Here is an 18,719-nt window from a genome sequence, read left to right as displayed (position 1 = left end):
CATGGTGGTATTTACCTGCTGGGGTTTGGCTTGTAAGTCAGATTTTAGAATACAACAATGAGGGTCTACATGACAGCAGCCTGATGGTTTGAAAGCTTTCTTCCCATCAGAAAGAATCCTTTATTTTGGGAATGAGCCAACTACACTGGGAACACAGAAGCAGTCTGAACTCTGAGCTCGCCTCAACCTCGTGAACTGCAAAAGGCTCTGATGGTGACATTCACAACAGCGTCACTGCCGGCCCTGCTGTAATCTTCTCTTTATGATTGTCTCTTTAACAAAAAGCTCTGCACTCAGCATGCAAAGAAGTGAGAAGTGGGGGAGGGAGGGGAAAACACACACAGAAGAGGAGGGGGGGGGAAACTGCAGATCAATCATTTATAATTAACAAAAATCCGATTGGTGCTTTAAATAGAGATCAATGTTCCGGGCTGCCTGGATCGTGGGGATGTGTTCACCTTCTCGTAAGTCTCTGAGCAAGCTGTCACACCTACAGAATCACCATTTGTTTTCTTAACAAAGCTTCAGGGGGCGCCAGGCTCTCATTGAAATTTCATTAATCTAATGGAGTAAAGTCCTATAGAAAAAAATCAAATTCTCGTTGGACGAGATGCTACCTGGGAAAGATAACCTCTATTTGAACTCTGAGACTCAGATCGCTCTGCTATTAGTCTGAGGAAACAGACAGCAACCACGCTGATTACAGCCACCGGCCTCAACAATTTTTTTTTCTAACTAGCAATTTCGAGAGCAAGTGCTACAGTGTCAAAGCGAAAGAAACACAGCTGCGGGTTTTCTGCAGAGCGAAATGGTTCTGAAATGTCACTGAATAGCTCACAAAGGACGCCAATCTACGACAACAGAGACATAAGCATGTAGCAGAAAGGGCCCACACACCCTCCCTTCAAAGGTATGTTGTTTACATGCATGCAATTTGTGAGTGCAGCAGCTGCTGAATGCAGGATTTTCACAGAAGTCCCAAACAACATCTGTTTAGAGAGGCATGACCAGACCCTCCCAAGTCTTCCTTGGGTCTACGAGGTCCCCACTTCATCTATTAGAATTCTTACTTGCTGACCATATTTCGGCATCCCGTCTCCATATGATCTGATACATAGGCTTTCAAATGCACCCCAAAGGTGCCCATGCTAACATGCAGTAGCTATAGTGCCTTTCTCCTAGAGGAAAATGTGGAAGGCTCACGCTGTGGTGTCCTTCTAGGGACTTGTCTATGGCTTGTTCCTCTGTCACTCATGGGTATGAGACGCTATCTGTACCTGACAGAAAGATCCACTGTGATTATGGCTGTAACTATACCAAACTGAAATGCATTTCCATACTGCTCTTTTACCTACCCACCCCCCCCAGCCCCCGCAACATCAATGTGTGTTTTTAAAGGTTAAAATGGCTAGCAGACCCCGAGATTTTTAGGACCTTGGTAGGAATTCCACAGAAGTCCCAATGGAGTGGGGGAAACCCTCCGAGGCAATCGTGTGCTCACTGCATTTTCCAGAAAGAGCTGGGCAGAAAAACAGCAACTCAGACAAGAGCACTGCAGACTACAATTCGGATGGAGCCGTGACTGTGAAACTTTGTGTAAAATGAGGAAACAAATCCTACTTCTGGGGGGGAAAAAAGAAATTAAATAATTTGAATAAAAATTTTGGTTCGTTTCTCCTTTTCACTTTTAACAAGGATCTAAAATTTGTTGAAAATGGCAAAAAGAGAAAAAAAAAGCAAAAATCTGAAAAATCACAAAAGGAAGAGAAGGGCAGTCCCGGTGAATGACTGGCCAGAGTTTTCATCTATGAGAAAATCCTAGTGTTCCACTCTGATCATAAAAAGCTGTTGCAGTCAGGAAATGTCTTCTGTGTCCGAAGCGCCTCAGGGGAGTGGGCCACTTCCTAGTCTATGGATAAATAGTTCTCTAGTTAGCTGGGGTTCCTACTTTGTTTGAGTCCAAATTTATCCATAAAAGCTTAGCTTACTGTCCTATCCCAGATCCACCTGTAGAATCAAACTTCCCGTTCTCCTCCTACATCCTGTTTAAAGATGCCACAGGAAGAAAGTCCTTGGTTTTTTTTTTTTCCTTTTAATTCAGAGCAATCGGAGAAATGGGTAAATGACAAGTCTGTGTGTCTGTCTATTTATCTACATACCACAGGCAAATCTAGACATACAGAAAAAGTTCACTCCAAGTTACGGTTATTAAAATAGAGCCAGGCAACACAATAACACCTTTTACAGGCACGCATCCCCACCACAGAAACGGAGAGAGGAAGATAGAGAGAGGGAGACACAGGCATTCAGATGAGCCTTCGGGGAATTGCATGAACTTTTGAACCAGAGACAGAGAGCCAGAACCCAGCCTGTTCCCACTTTAATAAACATTTTTTTCTTCAATTAATTAAGGTTTGGAAAGAAAAAAAAAAAAAACAACCACAGAAGAGGAGTAATTTAGCATACAGCGCATCCTTTACAGATGGATCCTACCTTCGGATGCTTATTAAATCTATGCATGATTGCGCTGGAGAAAATTAATTGCATTGTTTCTTGGTATTCAAAAAGGGGGTTGCAAGCAGCTGAAAACAGAAAGGAAAACGAAGCAAGGTTGTTGTTTGGAAAAGGAATCAAGTTCTAAACCAAGTAACCCCCAAGCCAGCATGGAAGCACAGAAAGAGTTCTTTACTTCATTTTATTATGTTGAGATTTTAAAATACGCTGCCAGAGCGTGTACACAGACATATGGAGAGCTCACAATATTCTGGTCTAACAAAAATTTCTTGCTCAGTGACATTTGAGCTATTCCACCAGGCGGTGAGCCTCTGCTGAAGTCCCGCTGCGAGGAAAGAGTTATCTGAACATCCGGGGACACCTACACGTGCGTGCATGTGACAGTACCACGGTTGGGTGGTGTTTGCTTCATTCCAGTTTTGAGAAAAAGCAATGAACTTCCTGGTTGTATTTTGGAGGAAAATATAAAATATGATCATAAAACATTCAGAATACAGGTAACCATTAGACTTGTGTTAACTTTAATTGAAAGAAAAAAAAACCAAACAAACAAAAAAACCACAGCGGCTTGAAGTAACTCAAGCTGTTTCTTCTCTGAAGGCTGCTGGTTGAACTGCACTGTAACCTAGCCTGACCGTCCCTATGACTGTCACCAAGTCTATGAGAGCTGATAAACTCAATTCCTATAGCTGCAGCTTTAAACATCCCTACATTACACACACACACACACACACACACACACACACACACACGTACACATATATGTGTGTGTATATACATGTACATACATATATGTACACATGTATACATATATGCATATACACACATGTATATATGTGTGTGTATATGTATGTATGCATATATGCACACACATGTATATGAATGTATATATGTATATGTATATGTATATGTATGTATATATATATATATATATATATATATATATATATATGACCTGCCCTGCTATTGACTGACTAAAAAACTTCACTTAGAAATTTTAAAACTTACCTGACTCCATATATTCAGTACAGTATCATAGTTTTTTTCTTTCTTTTTTTTTTTTAAAGATTTATTTATTTATTTATTTATTTTATGTATATGAGTACACTGTAGCTGTCTTCAGACACACCAGAAGAGGGTATCCGATCCCATTATAGATGGTTGTGAGCCACCATGTGGTTGCTGGGATTTGAACTCTGGACCTTCGGAAGAGTAGTCGGGTGCTCTTACCCACTGAGCCATCTCACCAGCCCATCATAGTTTTTTAAAGATTCATTTATTTTATGTATATGAGTACACTGTAGCTGTCTTCAGACACACCAGAAGAGGGTATCCGATCCCATTATAGATGGTTGTGAGCCACCATGTGGTTGCTGGGAATTGAACTCAGGACCTCTGGAAGAGCAGTCAGTGCTCTTAACCACTGAGCCATCTCTCCAGCCCCCCAGTATCATATTTTGTTTGTTTGCTTCCAGCACTGAGAATTGAACTCATGACCTTGAACCTCCCAGGCAAGCACCCTGCCATTAAGCTACATCCTCAGCCCTTATGTATCTTCCATTTTGAGGCAGGGTTGCAGGGTCTCACCAAGTTGCCTAAGATAACCTTGAACTCCCTCTGGAGTCCATGCAGCCTGTGCAGTCCTTGAACTCGCCATCCTATGGCCCCAGCCTCCTTCCTGAGCATCTGTCATTGTAGGCCTGTGTCGCCAGGCCCAGCTAGATGGTGGTTTTGTTATTCTTCCTTCTACAAGTCTATAAATCAGTATCTCTAATCCTTGGTTAACATGTAAAGTTATTTTAAAGTATTCATCATGACACAAATTTTGCTAAGAGAAACAAACTGAGTTTATATAAGTAAATAAATCTGTCATATGTTCAAGAGATTTCATAAGAGATGGGCTAAAAATATGGTGCAGTTAACACTGGGATTTATTTATGTCATGCCTTCTACTGGCGTATTTCAAAGAACAGTATAAATTACCTCTTAGTTATAGGCATGATCGTTTCTAGTTAGAAATGGGGCAAAAACAAGATCAAATGGCAAGACAGGGAACACAAAACTTCTGTCATGTCATTAGACATTTAACTGCCTCTCTTGACTTCTCAGACCTATGTCCCATTTAGGAAGGCAGCCAATGAAAATCAGGGTTTCAGCAGCAGCCAATGAAAATTAGGGTTTCATCAATGATCAAAAACATATACAAAAACATTTTTACTTCCAGGAGAAACCCAAGTCAAAAAGCCTGTGTCTGTGCTGCTGGTATCTGTAAGTGAGACCTAAAAAATAATAGTCTCCGGTTAGGGAGATAGCCCAGTGGATAAAGCACTTGATTCAAGACTGGGGTTAGGCTCACCATGACCCACGGAAATGCCGGGCAGGCACAGTGGTTGCCTCTAAGGCCAGTACTTAAGAGGCAGACAGGGGCTTCCCAAAGCCAGCTACCTCACTAGCATAGTGGGAGTCAGCGAGCTGTAGATTCAGTAAAAGTCTTGCCTGCCTCAATAAAGAAGCAGAGAGCGATTGAGGAAGACAACCATGATTAACCTTGGACCTCCGTGTGTTTGTGTGTGTGTGTGTGTGTGCGCGCGCGTGTTTGTTTGGCTAAGGGAGAGCAGGGTAAAGTTTTAGAAATCAACAATCCTATCTCCTAAGCTCAGATATGGATGAAATAACCGAGATAACATAGCTGGCAAAAGCTTCAAGAATGTAGATGTCTTAGTTCAGGGCCCCGGGACATCCTTCTCTACACCAGAGCCCTTCTGCCTGCTGTGCCCCACCTTTGAGTAGGTACCTGCAACAGGCTGACTGCGGCCTCTTCCTGAGCCTCACTACTTATGTGCCAGAATCGCTTTTTCCTCAGTGAAGAAGCTGGGGAACCAAATTCAGGGCCTCATGCACCCCAGGCAAGGACTTTATCCTAGATTCTTGAAGATGTCCCTGGCTGTCACCTTGAAAGTTTCTCTTGAACTTGACACAACCCACTTTAAATACGTACTAGGAATGACCAGCCTGCATGTAGTCCTTAGTCACTCAGCACAAGGAGTTCTGTCACATAGTTACCATCTATCTGAGTAAGTCAGAATCACCACGGAAAAGCAACTCGTCAGAGCTGCTAGCAAAGGAGGTTTGGTAGCATGGCTAGCTCAGGCTTTACTCGGGCCACTTGTGCCTGGATATGGAGAAGAGGTCACCACACCCCAGATAGGCACGAGATGATTCCAAGAGATTAAGTTATTATATTCACTTTCAGGAGCTCAAGCAGAAGAGCTAGGATAAGTTTCAGATTTTGATATTCTTATACTGTAAAGTAAGGCTTTTATATTTTATTATTCCAATGCTATAAAATAAGAACAGTCAAATCATAAAGCATTAAGGTCCCTGGTGATTTTAATCATAACTTTACACTTCTTATTTCTAACAATGCTTACCCAGTCATCTTGGAGCTAAGAGCTGAGGAGCTAATTGGGGGATTAGCATCATGACACTACACGGTGATTCAGCAAATCCTGTGTTCATTTATTCCACAGAATCCTATTTTCATGAAGGAGTTAAAAAAAAAAAACAACTAACAACCTCTATATGGTAAAAAGCTTAATCACTCTTGGATGAGATATTTTTTCTATTTTCCAATGCAATTACTCTTTGTCTTAGGTCTAATTGAATTCACTTTCCATGTTGGAGGGGGAAGGGAAGTAGGTAGGAGGGCTGTGGCATATGCTAGAAGACAAATTGTACAAACTGTAGGCCTTACAATACCCCCCCCCCCAAAAAAAAATCGTGAATCTGATAAAATGTTTAATAGTGGGCGATGTGACAGAGGAGGGAGATCTTAGCCATGAGAAGAAGGGTTTTGGATATGGAAGACATCAAAGATGTTGTATGAGAAACACTCCTATTTTAATTTATAAGGCTCCTTGGGATTCTTTGAATGGAAAGTGTCATATTAATACCAGCATTTTCATTGCACATGGGAGATCCCAGATTGTTGACATTTCTGCAGAAACCATATTTCAGCAGTCAATGGGATATAACGTCTTAATGTGGATTTGGTTCGGTTGCTATCTTCTGGTCCCTGGCTTGCAGCCTACACAACGGAGCATGCCCTTGCTGGTGCCTCCCTCCCCTCTCCTAAAGTTCCAGCCTCTCCCATTTGTCTTTGAGGGTGTCAGTGGACAGTCCAGCCTTTGCCTTTGTTCTCATAGGCTACAGTACTGATGGAAGTAAACATTCATCTCGGGTCTCTCCGGCACAGTGCTTTCCACCTCTTGGTATTTCTGGCATCAAAGGGAGGAAAATCTCTGGATATCATAGAAGGAGGAGGAGAAGGAGGCTGCCACTCTGCAGCATGTTATTACACACTGTAAAGAAGAGAGTGCGATTTAGCTAACCTAAAGGTTCTTTAGGTTATGACAGATGAATAAATATTATTTGGAAATCCAGACCATGTAACCAAATTTCTAGATCAATCTGACATTTTTTTTGTAAATCTAATATATACTGTAAACTGTGATACACACACACACACACACACACACACACATATATATATATATATATATATATATATATATATATATATATATATCTGATTCTTGTTCACTGGGAGGTCCTAATCCTATTGGAGAACAGTAAGAGTACCTGGTAATATAACGCAAGCCAAATGGTGGTAGCAGCTATGATAGAGGGTTAGTGGGATCAGAACCAGCTAGGTGGTCTTTAGAGAGGGTGGAGTTTGAATGCCATTTTGAAGTTTGAGTATGTGGGTGGAGAGACTGGAAAAGGCATTGTAGGTAGAAAGCACAGGGCTGGCTGAGTTTGGGTAAAGATGAAGACTCCAGGGAGGGCAGACATTTCAAAGCCAGGTAAGGTAACTTAAAAGGTGGAGTCAGAAACAAAACCAGATCATGGTGTCTAATCTGATAAACAAACAAACAAACAAACAAACACACTGGCATCTATAAATCTGAGCTTCTGGGATTGTAGCATTGAGTGTAGTTCTATTCTACACTGCCACTCCCCATGTATTCCAGAGGCTCAGACTTTATCCCCCTAACACCTTCCCAGGCCTGCCACCATCTTCTTTTAAAAAGTGTTTGTGGGTACTCTGTCTTCATGAGTGTCTATGCACCATATATGCATAGTGACCACTGAGGTCAGAAAGGGGTGTTGGGTCCCCTGGGGCAGGAGTGATAGATTGTTAGGATCCTGGAATTGTACCTGGGTCCTCTGGAAGAATGGTCTGTGCTCTTAACCCCTGAGCCATACAGAGATCCAGTCCAAGCTTGGCATCAGCTCCAGCACTACGCGTAGACCAGGGTGCAATGCAGTAAAGGTGGATGAAGAGAAAAGCCTGGCATTTGAAAGGGTGAGAGAGCAAGAGGCACCTGCTACGCTAAACCTTCGAGGTGAGGATTTATATATATATATATAAATATATATACATATATTTCAGTGTTTTACCTGTATGAATGTATGTAACACATGCATGCCTAGTGCCCAAGGAGGAGCCCCTAGAACCAAAGTTACAGATTGTTGTGAGCCACCATGTAGATGCTGGGAATCAAACCTGATCAAACCTGGGTCCTCAGGAAGACCAGCCAGTGCTCTTAACAACTGAGCCATCTCTCCAGCCTCTGAGTTTAGATTTCTTCAACAATCCTCCTGTCTCCTGGTCTTCTTCCAGTGTGTGAGGTACCTGGAAAGGGTCTCACACACATTGGGCCACTTAGCTTCTTCTAATAAATGTATAAACACAGGAAATATTTCATCTTTAGTTGCAAATGGCAAGATTTTTTTAAAAAAATAAATGATGATGATGATGCATTTTAAATTTGTGCTAAAGTGACAGGGCACCGACAGGAAAGAGCTGATGTTGGAGCATATGACAGTGATCAGCAGAGAGATCAACAGCTCAAAACAGAAGAACCCGGGTACACAGTTGCTTCCCGGTGACCAAAACAGAAACACACTGTATCTTGTATTGCCCCAAATGCTATCTCTCTTGTGTATTTTCCCAGGAAGTTCTACAGGTAGCAAAGATATGATATATACCAAATGCTATCCAGGAACCGAGCCAGTCACTACCAATGAATGACATGACAGCTTTAATACATCTGCTTCTTTTCTACGGAGGATAGAAGAACGCATATCTTTTACTCAAATCCAAATGCTTATGATAATCAATGGGATGGAGGGACACTTTTTTACTACTATGCTGCCCTTGGGTGTCTTATATTGCTATAGTTATATTATATATATTGCTTATATTATATTCCATTAACAGGAAGCGGAGGTCCCTATTGCTATCCTTCACAGTTTCATGGAGATTCTTAAAGAAGAGCAGCTACAGCACCATGTGACCACTTTCACGCATGCGCACTCTGAGGGTATCCTGTCCATTCTCTTCCCGAAGCTGCTGTTCAAGAGAACCAACAACACTGGTAACTTAGACTTTTCGGATGGCATGTCTTCGAATGAGCCTAACCACCCCCAATATACAAGGGATCCGTGAGTTTTTGTATTCTATTGCTCAACTAAAACCCATTCTCTATTACTCTGTGATTGCACAGCACGGGCTTACGAACACCGTATGCATGCATGCATGCATGGTGATTGACATGTACAGAGCACTCAAGGAGCGACAGTCTGGAGGAGATACATGGCAAACACAGAGATTCAGCATAAGGGCAGCAGTGGTTTGAGGAAATGAAATCACAGGAAGTTTGTCTTTTTTTTTTTTTTAAAGTGAACCAGAGGCAAGGAGATAGTTTAGCTCTTAAAGTGTTTGCCATGCAAGTATAAGGACATGAGTTCAGATTCCCCAGCCCCCACTGTAAAAGCTGGGGCTTGCTGGCCAGCCACTCCAGTCAAATTGATGAGCTCCACATTCAGTGAGAATCCTGAGTCAAAAAGTAAGATAGAGAGCTGTCAAAGAAGACATCTGACATCAACCACTGGCCTTCACATACACATACACACGTGTGCATACACCGTGCACACACACGTGTACACACAGACACAAAGTGAGCTGTTTTTATGAGAAATTCTATATTTTACGACCCGAACTTAAGTTTGGAAAAGTTGGTTAGATACTAAGAGCAACAACAAAACCGATAGATTGACCAGTTGAGAACAGGCTGTTCCCAAAGCAGAAATCTTCTCAGCCCGGCAGAAATAGGGGCAGAGAAACACTGGAGTTTCACTTCATCAACAGCTTTATACTAGATGACATAATAAATTAGTAGATGACAGTCTGACGCCACTGTCTGGAGACACAGGAAGTGCTTCTTAAAATACTATTGGTATTGTCTTTAATCCTAAAGAGATGGCGCAGCAGTTAAGAGCACTAGATGCTCTTGCAGAGAACCCGGGTTCGATTCCCAGCACACACACACACACACACACACACAGATGCAGCAGCTTATAACTATCTGTAATTACAGGTCCGGGGGATCTGATACCCTCTTCTGGGCACTCGACACACATGTGATACACAGACATGTATGTAGACAAATACTCATACACATGTAACAAAAATAAATAGATCTTTTCCCTAGCTGGGCATGCAGTTCAGTGATAGAGCACTTGCCTAGCACATACAGGGCCCAGGATTCTATCCCTATACTACAAGAGAAAAACAAACAAGCAAACTTTTCTCCCCTTAAAGATTTTTGGTTAGATCACATCTTACTCCAACTGTTCCCATATATTTGCAAATCATCTTTTAACTAGCCATCTATCTCATTTGCCAAATAATGCCCTAGAGTTTTGAAAACACAAATAGATGGGCATTTTCCTGTCAGGGCAGGCTGTTTATCAAGTCTCACCACAGCTTTACGGTCAGAGCTGCTGAGGAAATACTGTGAGAACATTGAAGTCTACACAGAAGGAGACTGGCATTGAAATGGTCACTTTCTTCCAAGAGCCTCCAATTTTACGGCTCTAAAACCATCTGGTATGAAAAGCTTGGTGCTAATATTTGTTTCTCGGCTGTGGGGTAGGGGGATGTCTGTAAAATACACAGGCTTGGGGGAAAAGCACCTTCTCAAATTTAACTCTAATGACTTTTTCTGAGAATTCACTGTTCTGAATATGTCATACCTAGACCATGCAGGAGGCTTCTTGACAATAACCAGAAATCAAACTTCCAGCATTCAGGAAGCCATAAGGCATGTTCAGTGAACCATTTTGGAATCTGAACAGCAAGGTTATATAACTGGGGATCACACAGAGGAACATCACACTATGTGACAGTTTTGTATCTTGTTTTTATCACTTCAGCAGACACCAGGGAAACAGAAATAAAGTCTGCAATGGCTGTGAGTTTTAAAGCTAAGGGACAGGGGGTGGGGAGTTCTAAATCCACACTTAGCTATCTCACATGAGTTTAAAGAGAAAGTTGATTTACCATGTCTACCATCACAGCCAAGAACCATGCACCCAAAGCAGTTAAGAGTTAAGCATATGAACTTCTGAGGGACACTTATTTTATGTAATGGTTTATATATGCATGTTTGTATATACATTTTTTGGGGAAAAGACACTTTTAAATACAGAAAAAGAAAAGATGTCCATAACCTGTGTGGTTCCCAGTTCTATCATTGGAAAGACATGATGACATTTTGGGTAGGGTCTCTCTGAAAGTTACAACAACTGGAAGAGGGGAAAATCTAGATAAGCAAAGGGTAAGGCTGAGGAGACCCTCAGCTTTGTGGGTTGTGAGATGGCTCAGTCGGTTAAGTTCTTGCCATGCAAACAAGGATTCAAGTGAGACAACTCAACATATTAGGTGGATGACAATCAAGGAAGACACCCTATGTCAGCCTCTGACCTCCACATGCATGTGCATCCATGTGCATCCATGCATGTACACTTACATACATACCACATGCAACAGAAATGCAAGAGGAAAAGAACACAGGCTGAGGAGCAGGGTGAGACCTTCTTATCTTCAGCTGTGGAAGCCAATATAGAAATTGTTGTCGATAGTGCAAAACTGGACAGAAGCTAGACATTCCCATTCCCAGGATGCACTGGTCTCTAGTCCATCTCAAGGTTGAATATCAGGACTGGAACCCAACAGGGATGGCTTGCCATTGCAAAGTGCTCATTAAAGGAGAGATCAAATCTTCCTAAACACACCAGTTAAACAGTGGTGGCTCTTCATCTTCCAGGAGAGTGTAAATGGTCCTTTCCAGAGACAGCAAAGGAGTTACATTTCCCCCAAGAAACTTTCGATCCCCTCTACCACTCTCCCCCCCCCCAACAATTTTTAATCCAATATGGCTATCCTACTTTTGGAGCTAAACAGACGTCACCTAACTAGTCTGTTTTTTGAGATAGGATCTCAGGTAGCTAAGGCTGGCCTTGAATTCTGAATCCTCGTGTTTCCTCCTCCCAAGTGCAGAGATCTGAAAACACCCAGCTCGACTCATACTCTGTCCACTGAGAAGTACCATAGTCTTAACAAATTATGTGACCTACCCCACTTTTTGCAGTTCTGACAAACTGAGAATATCTTTTGTATTTTTAGCAGTGATGGGGTGTGTGTGTGTCATCTCATGGCATGATAAGATGGTACAGAAGCCGTATTTCTGTGATTATTCAAGTTTTATAGGAACATTGCTATACTCCTTCATTATATGGCATCTAAGGTCAATTCTGCTCTGCTTCAGCCTAACTGTAAAGTTGCCTGTTTGGGGGGAATCTCTGTGAGTCACAGAACCTCAAATAGAGTCACTCCATGGCTCTTTGTTTAAATGTTGCTGAGCCCTGAGTGTGATGCTCAGGTTGGGTAGTCTTGGTTTCACAGTTCTAGGGGAAACAATGAGGTTGTTGTGACAATTTTAAAAAGCACACAGAACATTAGTGCCTGGGAGCAGGGCTTTACAACATGCACCTGTAACCCTGGCTTCTTTGGGGTTCTTGACAGAAACTCATGAATTCAGACATAGTCTTGGGGTGCATGGTGAGACCCTGTCTCAATCCGTGTATCCAACACTCCATGTTTCCCTCCAAAGGATGTGTTCTATATCGAGCTTAGTATGTGTTAGGTATTTCTATTATTACACACAGAGAGTCCCTAAGCTAGAGATAAACAACTTTACAATGCCATAGGCTTGCTAGAGGGGACTCAACATTTCCTGGTTGGCCTTGCCCTTGCTATGCTGTTTTTAAAAAACATGGCTTCAATATCCCCTGACAAAGGAGACCCTTCTTGAAGTATCTGTTGCTGTTTTTAAACAGCTTCATGGCCACTCATTCCTCTGTGCTGTCTAAACAGCTAGCTGGAGTTGCCCAAAGGCAATTTGTGAAATATTGGAGATTTTCAGGTTTCTACCTCCAACGTGTAGAAATTAAGATCTTCTTCATCCCTCCCTTTAAAAAAGACAACCCTAGAAAGATCAGACTACTCCATGGTCACCCAAGAATCTCTGTAATCCCTGCCAGGTCACACCCCCATCTATCCAGTCACCCCAACACATTCAACCCTTACACGTTACCAATACCATTCAAGGTTTTGCTCATTCTTTGAAACCTCTTAAATCTGGATTGTCTGTGCACCGACTGCCTTTTCCAAAGCTTTGTTCATAAATGGTCCTTTTCATTAAATCCATGGCCAATCAGACAGCTCCATGAAGCCGTGTTTCTTGGTCAGCTTGTATACAATGACAAACTCTTACACATTTGTCACTACGGTCTAATAGTCCCTCCAAGGGTTTTCTATCTTGTCAAAACTATGTCTCCCTCTTTAAGAGCAGTTGCACATCTTTTGTTGTGGTTACCTCAATTTATGGAGTTGGAGTTTACGAGGTAAGCCTTTGACAAATGCTTCCTGCATGAATAAATGAACAGCCATGGATACAGCCTGTGTAAATGCGTAAGTAAACACCTGTGGACTGCCACCATAACTGTGAGATGGTAAGTTCTGGGAATGTGGGATTTAGGGGTGAGGAAGGGACATGAACATAAAGGGAGGAGGGACACCTGGAGATGTGGAAGGGAGGGGAGGGCAGGAGATGGTTATCAAATGGGAGGCGGGAGGGGAGGGGATGATAGAATGATTTCACATGCAAATATGAGGATATCATAATTCAGCCCAGTGTTTTGTGCAGTTAATATAAATGAATAAAAATTAAGCAAATCAGAGGTATAAATGCATCCTAATCAAACTAGAGTCTACATCTTCTAACAGGAAACTGAAACCCATGCTTCCTGTTTCAGACAGATTAGCTTTATGGAATGGCAGAACGTTCAGTATGACATAGATGTTAGGAGCAATACTGTTTTATTTAAATCTACCTAGGAGGGCTGGAGAGACGGCTTCGTGAGTAAGAGCACTGACTGCTCCTCCAGAGGACCTGAGTTCAATTCCCAGCGCCCACATGGCAGCTCACAACTGTATCTGTAGTCCAGCTCCAAGTGATTTGAGACCCTCACACAGACATGCATGCAGGCCAAACACCCGTGCACATAAAAGCAAAATAAATAAATAAATCTACCTAAGAAGGATTATGCCAATATCCCACACAAGTATCACTTTGATCTGCATGCACGACACACCTATAGCGACACTATAGCCTAATATATGAGCATGCCAAGTATATTTTATTTTAATAGGAGACAGGCACATGAATGTGTCCCAGGAAGGGGTCTTTTCCATTAACTTTTATAAAGACTTTCATTTCCAACTTTCATTAACAGCTGACAAGCTGGCTAAAACAGCTTTGCTCAGAGCTTAGGTTCAGGGCAAAACCCATCTTGGCAGAAATACTCTGAGATTACACTCACTGACTGTGCGAGAATATACTAATTTGTTTTGTTTTGTTTGGAGTGTGGAGAAAAGAGAGAGAAAAGGAGAGTGGAGTCATGGACCCTGCTTCACGGTTGCCATGGCTGCAAGGCCGGCCTTCCACACTTGGATCTACCAGCAGAGTTCAGACAGGTCAACGTGTGACCGGCCCAGGCCCTGGGGTCAAAAGTTCAGGCCGCGATGGAAAAACCAATATGTCCACGCAGAGTATGCTGTACAATTTATTTCAATTTACATCAAGCCATGCATATAAAATTTAGATAAATTCCATTCAAATCTGATGTTGCCTGACACACAATGTATGCAAACAGATGTCTGTGGGGCTTTTTCTGTGCTATAGAAAACAACATTAAATTTAAAAATATGTCTCTGGGAATTCTTTATTGAATTACAAAATGAACATAATTTTAACTTAAATGTTTTCATTCTTTCTTCCAATTTTTTTTTTTTGGTGGGGTCTTAATAATTTCTCAGTTCTCAATCTATCCTGTGTCATATTAAAGAGGATAATGTATATTTACAACTACAGCTTCAGTGTTATCGTAGTTATAGATTCTATTTATAACTCTTACCACTTTCCACAGATATTTAGTGATTGATATTTCTGATTTATCGCTGGCTGCTGTGCTCATCCACCCTCCCCTTCCTACTGAGAACCAGCAAGGGTCATAGAGGCTGCTGGATCGTCTTCCAGCCACAAGGTGGCTCCCCCCACCCCTTCTCTCAAACCGACAGGGTACAGACACACCTTTGCTGAGTGCTCTGGCAGACAGGGTGAAGAAGCTAATTATGAACTGTCAGCACCGTTCTTTTCATTGTGAATTCAATGGCTCACAAGCCAGTCTTTGGCACACTAAGTTATGGTTCACAATGGTTATTTAAAAAGAGGAGGAAGAAAAAGACCCTTATGCTCTGCTTAATTTCCCTTCAGCCATCTTTCCAAAGGTACAGCTGAGCTAACATTAGCGTAAATAAGGAAAATAACAAAGTGCTCCAGAGGGACCTAATTTTGTTGCCTAGGAATAGAGCGATGAGCTGGAACAAGGTCAGATTTAAAATGAATGCACCCTGTACTTTCCTTCCTCTCCTCACGGGCAAGTTTGCGTAAGGATTTGTGGCACTGTCTTAGGAGCCCTACATTATGCAATGGACCAAGAGCAGCTACCTCTAAATACACAAACTTCAAAAAGCGCAGAAACTACCACTTGCTTTCTTCATTTGGCTGCAATGCTCCCTTCTTATGGCCTATCAAACAGGTTGCTTAGCTCGCACGCAGGGCTTTTACAGAAACCATCATCTCTTTCTACAGCCAAAATGGGCACAGAGAGATGAGCCCTTCATCTAATTATGTAGAAGGTCTTTCCAGAATTGTAGGTCCTGATTCTCATATATACCATTCTCTGATCTCTAGGGGAACCATCATTTGAGTAAAGCTACATCTTCCCCATCTGTAAGATGGAGATAAAAATGGGGCCAGCTCCTCTTTATCAAGATTGGATGAATTAATACAAATAAAGTACTTGCAAGAGTTCTTGACACGTAAGAGCCAAATGAGCAGTTGGATATTGACTTGAGCTCAGTCCCTCCTTGTTTATAAGTACTTTGAGACACAGTTGTTCAACTAAAAGAGTGTTCATGGATTTCATAAAGACAGGAAGTGGAGCATTTTCTAGATGCCTGCGAGCTGTCAAGAAGCTAGAATGATGGTGTCTGGGATTTTTCTTCCTCAAAAAAAAAAAAATTAAAATGTAAGCATTTTCTCTCAATTCATGTCATTTCTTTCAATGCACTCCTTACAAAAGAAATTGATTTTCATGTCTGAAGTTTGTTTCTGATAATAGTTTAGAACAATGCACCATCTCAAAAAGTAGCTATATGTAATGTTTTGAACAATTCGGTTACAGTATTTATGTTGCAAACATTTTCATTTTACTGTTAAAAAAATTCTCTGGAATCTTATTCATGCCAGAACATGCCTTGTTAAGCTTCTTGTTAAACTTTAAGCATGGGAGTGCCTTGCTTCTAATGTAAATAAACACTTTGAATACCCTGTTAGGCACAGCATTGACAATTCTCCAGTAAAATTTCAAAAGGTATAAATGATATCCTTAACTTAAACTGGTCTCTCATAATTCAACCACTAGCTAAGGTTTCTGTGGACACAAAATCCTGCATTCACATAAATCTTTGTTTGTATAAGGAAAGATCTAGATAACAGAGATATAAATACCAATGTGTTGGTATGTATATATACATGTATGTTCACATATATGGTATTTTAGAGCCTCCCATCTATTTTGAAATACATATTCAGAAACCATGCAAGGTAATTGAATCAATGTTCAATCGTCACGGAGCGCAGTATGACAGTTTTTAATGCTTGCTACGCTGCTATGCAACTCCTTACTCGTTATTATCCCTGTCAGCTACTCTGAGTGCCCGGCAGACAAATGCTAACCCAAGTCCTGACCATTCGTTTCTCTTTGGAATTATTTCAAGCCCAACTCTCAAGAACTGCTTCTCTATGCTGTCCTGATGAGATGGGAGTAAGTAGAGGAACCCTTATGGAGAGACAATTCGGCACCTTGCTTTTGAAGGGCTCTCATCTTGGTTTTGCCTGTACTTGTGCAAACACAACTTCAGAAGACTCCCTCTCTATTTTGGCAAGGCTCCTGTGTGGCTAGAAGCAGTGTGTTTGGTTGCCAGAAGCAGTTTTTGCGGAATGCCTCAACTTTCTTTATATTCTTAGCAACTCTCCCCCCTCCCCAACTGACTTTAACGCCAATCCCAGACATCAGTTAACAGAACCCGGCCATGAACAGCTGTACCGAGGCAAGCAGCAATTCGTTATTTGGTTCACTTTGGGGGTATTTGTCCTATGGGTTTTCTAGCCAAAGGCTTATATGTTTCCCAAGAGAAATTTACTTTCATGAGAGAAGAAAATAGAGGCAAATCACTGCTGTTAGACCCCCAAGTCAAAGACAGTGGTTTGTTATCCTGTACATGGGAAGTTTAAAAAGCCCACAGTTATAAAGGCAATCAAGGTCCCACTCCATCTCTCATTCTTTCCCAATGTGAAAAATTACAAATGGAACTAAATTTTTCTCTGTCAATAGAATGTGTATGATTACAGCTGTTCATATTTCCACTCTAATGAAGGGCTGCACATTTAATTGTAAGATTTATTAGGGACTGTACATTGCTGTGTACATGCAAAACAGTTAATTGACATCTAAAATGCTGGTTGTTTATTCTGACATTAATGATCATATTTCTTCATTTGAAATGAAGAGCATTTTGGGGGGATGTATTTTGTTTCCTCCAAATAAGAAATTAATAAAGTCAATGTAAGAAATAAAAAGAGCCAGAAGGAAAGGAATATTGATTTATGCATGTGAAGACGGGGAAAATACAAGGATGCTTTATTTATTTATTTATCTTTAAAGTCCTTAATCCCCCATTCTGCTGGAAACAAGAGGGTTGATTGCCAGCTTTGTTTGAATTCACAGAGATCTCATACAAGGCTGGGTTCATAAACAGGTGAAATGATGGAGTTTATTGCAACGCACATCAACACTGAAACTAAATAACTGTGTTGCCATCTCAGTCCCGCTGAAAGACGGATGGTAAACTTGACCTGCCGCTGGTACTATCCATTTGCCATTTTTTATTCCCCCTTCGCCGCCCCCCCCCAGGCTGAGCCATGTTGAGTAAATGCATGTGCACGGTCAGGTCAGACCCCTGGATCGGGTGAAACTCCGTTCACATTTGCATACAGGCGGAGTCTCACAATGAAAGCCCATCTGTTCCCGTCTCGGAGTACAAATCGATTGTCACCCAACTCGCTGCGAACGACAGCAGCGTGGCCATTAGGTGGAGGAACACTCGGCTCAGGTTACAGATATGGAACTGCTGATTTCGGTTTAAATACCTGATAACTGAAGACTTTTCATTATACGTGAACAAAGAGTGAACTTTGAACTGTTCAGGGGATATCTTCTTCTAAGATTGGGCTCCCCCCGTTTTATCCATTCTTAGTACTTGACTGTTATATTTCCCACTCTCTCTGTTTTTTGTATAAAAATTAGCCAGGCCGACTGTCATGATGCCCTAAATAATCACCCCCCTTTAAAGCGAGGCGTAGGAGGTGGAGCAGCCTCAGAGTATGTTGTAAATAGAGGGTGAACTCTGAACTCTAGATGCCCTCAGAGGTCGTTAATATCATGGTGATGTTGTTCCTTGAACTTCTGAATTTTACCAGGGTGGAATTTTTAGCTGTAAGAGTTTAACCAAAGTGTGAACTGCCTCAGCCCTTGAGCCTCCCTCCCAACCCATTTAGTTACTAGAGACACCTGTCTCTGAGTTCTCCTCCACTCCACTCACCGGCCTC

At 41.7% G+C, this 18,719-nt stretch overlaps 1 protein-coding gene and 1 long non-coding RNA gene across 2 annotated transcripts in view; one reads left to right on the top strand and one right to left on the bottom strand.

Moving 5' to 3' along the window:
* Nucleotides 1-18,719, bottom strand: part of Skap1 (src kinase associated phosphoprotein 1) — a 297,239-nt gene that overhangs the window by 164,683 nt on the left and 113,837 nt on the right.
* LOC110332210 lies at nucleotides 740-14,852 on the top strand. The gene is made up of 2 exons (XR_002381031.1): nucleotides 740-910; nucleotides 14,351-14,852. It is a non-coding gene; the product is annotated as an uncharacterized LOC110332210 (long non-coding RNA).

The sequence above is a fragment of the Mus pahari genome, chromosome 14 (assembly GCF_900095145.1).
Source record: "Mus pahari chromosome 14, PAHARI_EIJ_v1.1, whole genome shotgun sequence".
NCBI classification, from domain to species: Eukaryota; Metazoa; Chordata; class Mammalia; order Rodentia; family Muridae; genus Mus; species Mus pahari.
This window is presented reverse-complemented; position numbering and strand designations above follow the sequence as displayed.